This window comes from Mesocricetus auratus, unplaced genomic scaffold (assembly GCF_017639785.1).
Source record: "Mesocricetus auratus isolate SY011 unplaced genomic scaffold, BCM_Maur_2.0 Super-Scaffold_100691, whole genome shotgun sequence".
Classification (NCBI taxonomy): Eukaryota; Metazoa; Chordata; class Mammalia; order Rodentia; family Cricetidae; genus Mesocricetus; species Mesocricetus auratus.
In genome coordinates, this window is record NW_024429267.1 from 49,719,822 (window position 1) to 49,726,468 (window position 6,647).

At 39.3% G+C, this 6,647-nt stretch overlaps 1 long non-coding RNA gene across 2 annotated transcripts in view; it reads left to right on the forward strand.

Annotated features, from left to right (window-relative positions):
• LOC121137673 overlaps positions 1-1,502 on the forward strand; it is a 42,530-nt gene extending 41,028 nt beyond the window's left edge. For both annotated transcript variants that reach the window (XR_005874979.1, XR_005874980.1), the window contains one exon: positions 1,242-1,502. This is a non-coding gene — a long non-coding RNA (uncharacterized LOC121137673). The remainder of the gene's footprint in view (positions 1-1,241) is intronic.
• Positions 1,503-6,647: the final 5,145 nt, after the last annotated feature.

Below are 6,647 nucleotides of genomic sequence, written 5' to 3' on the forward strand. Positions count from 1 at the left end.
GCCCTCATCCCCCGAACCCCCACCCTGCCCCATGTGGATCACTTAGGGTCTTGCACATGCTAAGCAAGTGCTCCTCCACTGAACAGAGCCTCCTGTCTTCAATCAATTTTAGAGTGTAAAAGGGTCCTAAAGACAAATATTTGAGGACCTCTATTTTGGTAAAGTTTATTTGTCAGACATATGAATATTTTCTCTCAATTTGTAGTGTGGGTTTTCATCTTCTCTGTGCTACCAATGGACCCACCTAAAAACGTTGTGGTGTTTAATGAAAATTTATTCAATTTTTTTTTTTTAGTTTTCTCAATGTGTCGACACTGAGAAATTCTTGTCATACCAATAGCTTTGGTGTTGATTTAGAACAGAAATACACCACTCAAATTTTCATTTGCAATTTCAGAATTTATCCTAGATGCGGTGCTTCTGAAGATACAGACATTGAGGTTCATTTTAACTAATGGTCAACCAGACATCCAAACATCTCAGTACTGTTTGATAAAAAGACCATTTCCTCAGTGAAAATACTGCCCTGTCAGGTTTTTGTTATTGTTGCTTGGTTTTGGGTTTTTATGTTGGCTTAAGAAAGGGGATCACTATGGAATTATTCTTTGTTTTGTTAAGAAACAAAAGCAGCTGATTCTTGAAGTATGAGTTCCCTACTTCCCCCTTCTCTTTCAAGTATACCTTTTTGCTGTTCAAAATCCTTTGAGTTTTATATGTATTACACAATCATCTTACCACTGTAAACCCCACCATTGAAATCGTGTTTGAGACTGCTGTCAATTTACTGAGCAATTTGATTTCTTACTTATGTTATTGGCCCTGACAAAGAGCATTAATTTGACTATTTTAAGAACTGTTTTGTGGCATTTGATAGAATTTTCAGTATTTGCCTTACTCTTCTTACCTCATTAAAGTATTTTTGTATTTTATATATGGAATTTTCATGTTGCTTTTCCTTTTTTCTAATATTACTTAACTAAAATTCAAAGTTTTACTGGACTTAAAATGGGAGACGTGTAGGTAGTGGGAGGTGAGGCATATCTGGGAGAATTTGAAGGGGAGGAAAGAATTTGATCAAAATGTATTATGAAAACCTTTCAAATAAAAATTATTTAAAATACATTTTAAAAGATTTTCATCTTTGAATGTGATGTATTGGGTTCCAAATGGCTTCTTTAGATTTTGTGGTTTTACAGGTAAGCAACATGCAAATAACAGCAATATTATTTCTTCCTCTACAGGTCCTGTGGTTTTCTTTACTTTTCATGACTTATTAAGCCGGTTAGGTCCTCTACAATACTGCTGGAAGAGGATTTCTGCCTTGGTCTAAATATCAGAAGAGTGTGTCCCATCCTGACCATGAAGTTTCACATCAGCTGTAGGTTACTCACCTGACCCTTTTTATCAAGTGAAGGACGTCATTTCCCCACTCTTAGCTGCAAAGAGATTTTTACTTACGAGTGCTTAATGAATTTCGTGTTTGATCATATAAGTTATTCTTCCTGTTGTTAATGTAGTCAAGTATATTGATGTGTTCTTGAAAATTAAAAATTACTCTTAGAAATTGGTAATATTTGGTTGAATGCTGGCTTTATTATTTTATTATCATAATAGTTGTCAGGTTTTGAATCAGGATTAAGCTGCAGTGTTGCTTTTCTTGGGGAGATACCAACTATTGTCTATTCATTCCATGTAGGGCACTCAAGACTAACTTGGAGAATCAGTGAGCTTATAGGAGTTACTTAGAGAACATGGTAAAAGGCTACTTAGAGGAGCATAGGTGACTCCAAGGCAGCTGCATCACTGACCCCCCATCCCCAGCATGGGTGATATCTCAGCACCCCTGACCCCTCCCCAGCATGGGTGACAACTCATGGAAACCTGAAGCTGCTGGCAGAACTTCCAGGCTGACTAACTGACTGGTCAGATTGTCTCTTCTCTGCCCAGCATGCATGCTACTTTCATAACCCTAAGGAGGAAGGTGGGAGACTTATAGATCTTGTAAGTTTCAGGGACTTCGTTCTTGTGCATTACCTATTGTCTGTATCTAGAGACCTAGGACAGAATATTTCAAGTGGATTTTCTTGAGTCTTAAGGAACTTCTCTCCAAGATGGAAATATTTCAGTTTGGAAGATATTGATAAACAGTAACAAAAACAACTTTCCTTTGTCATGAATTGTTTTGAAATTCACACTGGGATATTTCTCAAAATAGTCACAGCTTTTCTTTTGATAATTTAAGTTTTAATTCTATCAGAGTGCCCTTATTTCCTTTGACATATAAACTTGGATGTTTTTGAATATAATTGCCATTTCCTAAATTTTTTAAATTTGTGAATTTTACTTCATATTACATTATCAGAGTTTTCTCCATCATACTCTTCATATTTTGTCTGACATTTTCCTGCCTGGATTAGTCATGTGCTCCTCACCATATCTGATATTTTCCTCTCTGCATAGAATATAGTTACTCTATAAAAGTAATTTTGCCAGAAGTGCAGAACGCACACTTCTTACATGTGCACAGCATCACAAGTGACTCACTTCTGGGCAAAACACTCGCTTCCATTGTCACCACGCCATAATAATTCTTCACCTAACTGAACCCCATGTTCAGTGTTCAGTCCCTCCTCCTGGTTGACTGGAACAGTGCAAAGCATGAATTTGCAAATCACCCGCTAAACCACCTGCTGCTAGTCACCCCTTGATGCTAGTCACCCCCTGATTCTGGCTTCTTGTCACCCACAGCCCCTCTGTTTTTTACAAAGTCTTCTCAGGCTGTTCTAAGCTGCTCCTTCAGTCTACTGTGGCTCTCCAAGGTGTTGATGCTTAGCAAGACATGGGCAACACCATCATTTTCTAAAAGATGAAGTATGAGGAGCCAGGCCTGTGGGAAGGTTTGCCTAGGGACCATAAATCCATTGTAGTGAAAAAAAAAAAAAAACACTGAAGAAGACGCTCTCTAACTAGGAAGATGTTCCACTCACACAGCCCAGGGTACCCATACTAGCTTAGTATGGACAGTACCTATTTTCATTAGTTCCTCCCCATTCCACATTTATTGCTGAGTAACATTAACATTGTTAATTGGTGGTTTCTTTAAGCAAACAGAAACAACAACAAACAAACAAGCTAAAACCATAAAGGGCTAGCTAGGAAATACCACCCTGAAAATCATTCATAGAGAGCCATTGGTATCTTTTCTCTTTCTTTCTAATGAGTCAGAAGAGGATTTGTTTATGGTTTTGAGAGAAAGGAATTAGAAAAGGTAGGTCAACAAATACATGTTTCAAGGTGGGTCTTCTTTCCCTCTGGGCAAGAAGTCTGTTTGACTTAGGCTAATATCTACATAGCCTCAAACTGCAGTCTAACTGTGTTCTCATGAGCCTGTCACCTTTTTCTGATCATTTGACATGTAAATAACTCACATTAAAGCCTTGCTGGGAAACTACTCTTATTTTCTTCTTATTTGATTTTTTTTCAGGATTTATCTTTTGACTTTGTCTTCAATGTCACATATACATTATTTGACATTTTGGAAGCCAGAGGACATGGATCATATGATATTCAGCTGCAGCAGCAGACTGTTTAGAGTTGACTCTGCGTAGAGCTTCATAGAGCTAGAAATAAAATATACACACACACAAACACACACACACACACACACACACACTGGAGGGAGGCTTAATGTTTTAGTGTGTCCAAGCCCTAGGCAACAAAAAACAACCTGGAAACATCATTTCTGTCTATAAGAAAGAAAGCTTGAGGTCTTTGGGACTCAGGAGGTGGTTAAAAGGGCCTTTCAATTGCAGGCTTGGAGATTTCCTCCAAAGTGCCTCGCCCACAGCTGTCCTCTTAATGCGCCTTGCAGGACCTCAGCTGTGTCTTGAAATGGCTTTTAAAATGCTATGTTCCTCTCAAAAAAAAACCTACCCCCTTTCCTCTAAGCGACTGTTTCTGAAAGTAAAACAAAGCAGTTCTTTGAAGTAGGGAGTGAGAAAAATCAATCATTTAAGGCACAAAAAAGTAAGGATTCCAATTTTGGAAGATCGATAACAACTCTAGCACCAAGTGTGAGGGACCAGCAATCCTCAGTGGGGTTTTATGGCTTTGTGATGGCAACTGTAGCTGTAAACTCACAGGAGACAGGAAGATACTGCAACACCAAGATGTTCATCCTGGGTCGTTCTAATTGTGCTTCAATGCATTTCTGTAGACAGTAGTTCTCATGATGTGGGCACTGAACAGTTAGCAGGACTTGGATGTTTAGATGTGTTCATTCCAGGTCTGAGCTCAAGCGCACTAAGTCAGATACATCTAGATGGGTCCTGTCAATCATGAACATCTTCCCCAGGTTCCTGTTTTGAGACACACCAAAGATTTATAGAAACACTGCTATAGATATAGATATGGTAATTTGGGCTTTTGACCCCAGTAATTGGAAGTCTGAGGCAGGGGATCACCATGACTTTGAGTGTGTAGTAAGACTATTTCATAAAACCCGAACAAACAGAAAAGGAACACAATCCTGTCAGTTAGTTAGCTCCAGGAAGAATAGCCCCAATTTTCATAACTACCTTACATGCCTGTTTCTTTCTTGTATTTGTCTCTTTGGAATTAATAAATTCTCACATATAGCTTCAACAGGAGCAGGAGCTAGGAATGAGGCAAAGTCTTGCTATACATAATGATCAGCTTTCATTGTCAACTTGACACAACCTAGAATCACCTGGGAAGGCAGTCTTAGGGAGAGATTGTCAACATTGGTTTGACCTGCGGACTTGTGTATGGAGGATTGTCCTGAGAAGATCCAGTTCAGGTTGGACAGCAGTATTCCCTAGACAGGGTACCCTGAGCCATGTAAGGCAAACTGAGCTGAAAACAAACAAGAAAACATATGGCATGTATGCATTGATTTCTGTATGTTCTGGACTGTGGATGCAGTAGGACTCTTTGAAGTTCCTTTCTTGACTTCCCCTAATGATGGACTGAAAGATGAGATAACTTTCTTACTCTCCCAACAGACAGGTTCCTTTGTATCAGGATACTTTATCATAGCAACAGGAATACCACATCTGGTAACTCACAACTGCCTGTAAGTTAACCTTCAGGGGATCTGATATCTCTGACCTCCAAGGGTATCTGCATTCATCTCACTCATCTGTGTGTGTGCATGTGTGTACAGTGTATGTGTATCACACACACAATTAAAATCAATCTTTAAAACTATCTTTGAAAATAACTACTTTTTTACTTTTTAAAACAATCTTATTTTACAAACCAATCCTAGTTTCCTCTCATGTCCTCCCACTGCCCCCACCATCTGGAATTTATTTTTTAAAAATTGGGACATGCCCTGTGATGCTCTGGTTTGCTGCATAAAACTGCCATGTCAAAGACATTAAACTATGGCAGGGAGAAGGTCTGGGTGTTTCTTGGGGCCATGCAGTTCTCAACAGCTTCATCTAGAAACCAAGTCCATGTTGGCTTACCTGCAATTCCAGAAGCCTGCTTCTACCACACAGTGTCTTCTAAGTGGGAACCTCTTGTTTTGTCCATAATGTTTGTGCTTTCACTTCTGGTTGGAACCGACTGTCAGGGCTTGCAAACTATAGATACGTCTCATAGGTACGTCTCATAGGTACGTCTCAGTTCGCTTAGCTCTAGCTTTTAGTGAAACTAAGTCAAGTTATTTTGTTGCTGATAATGATTATGGGGGATAGTAAAATTGTCATTTATTCACTTGGCATTTCCTTCCCCTCTTTCATATTCCTTCTGCTTTCCATTTCATCTACACTTAAAGGGTTCCCTAGGGAGATGCCACTGAAGAGGAAGGAGGGAGATAGAGGTTTGCCCTGGCATGGTCTTCAGGTCAAACATAAAACAAAGGCAGGGAAAGGAGTATATGGGAGGAAATTATTCATTCCTTTTCTCCTTTATATGTGACATAAGGAACACAGAAAATATTATATTAATTCTAAAATATTATATTAATTCTAAAATAAGGAGAGAATAAAGAAATGTGGTTTGGTGTCCTTTTCTTGTTTTAAACAAGGCTCTCCCATGCAGGTGCTGCCCGGAAGACTCTCTTAGATACCAATCTTTACCAGATGCACAGTGATTTTTTTTCTTATTTTAATGTTTTTTTTCTTCATAGGACCAAGGTCCCACAGAATGGATGGCATTTAACCAGTCACCAACCTGAAGTCAAACCCAACTTGTATTAATTTTAACCTGTGTAATTCTGGACAGATGAACTCATACCTGAGATTCTATAGCTTAGCCTGAAAGATTTGTCGGTGGGTTTGTAGGGTCCAGACCCATGTGGAACTGTAGAATCCCTTTTGGGATTTTCAGGGTTCAATATGATAGTAGTAGCACATCAAACAGAGCCTTCTTCATAAAGAGTCTGGAGTCTGCCAGGCCACATGCTCATGAAGCTTTCCCTGTGCCCTGGCTTCCCCATTGCGATCCATTTAGGGTGTAAGGGCCCAGGAAGATGCAGATGAGCACAAATGTAAGACGATACCTGAGTGTTGAAGTGTGCAAACCTCACACTGCCCACATTACACCTGTTGTGAGCACCTTAAGCAGTAGTTTGAAACTCTTTGCTATGAGTATATTTGCACAGCTATGAATTCTTTAGC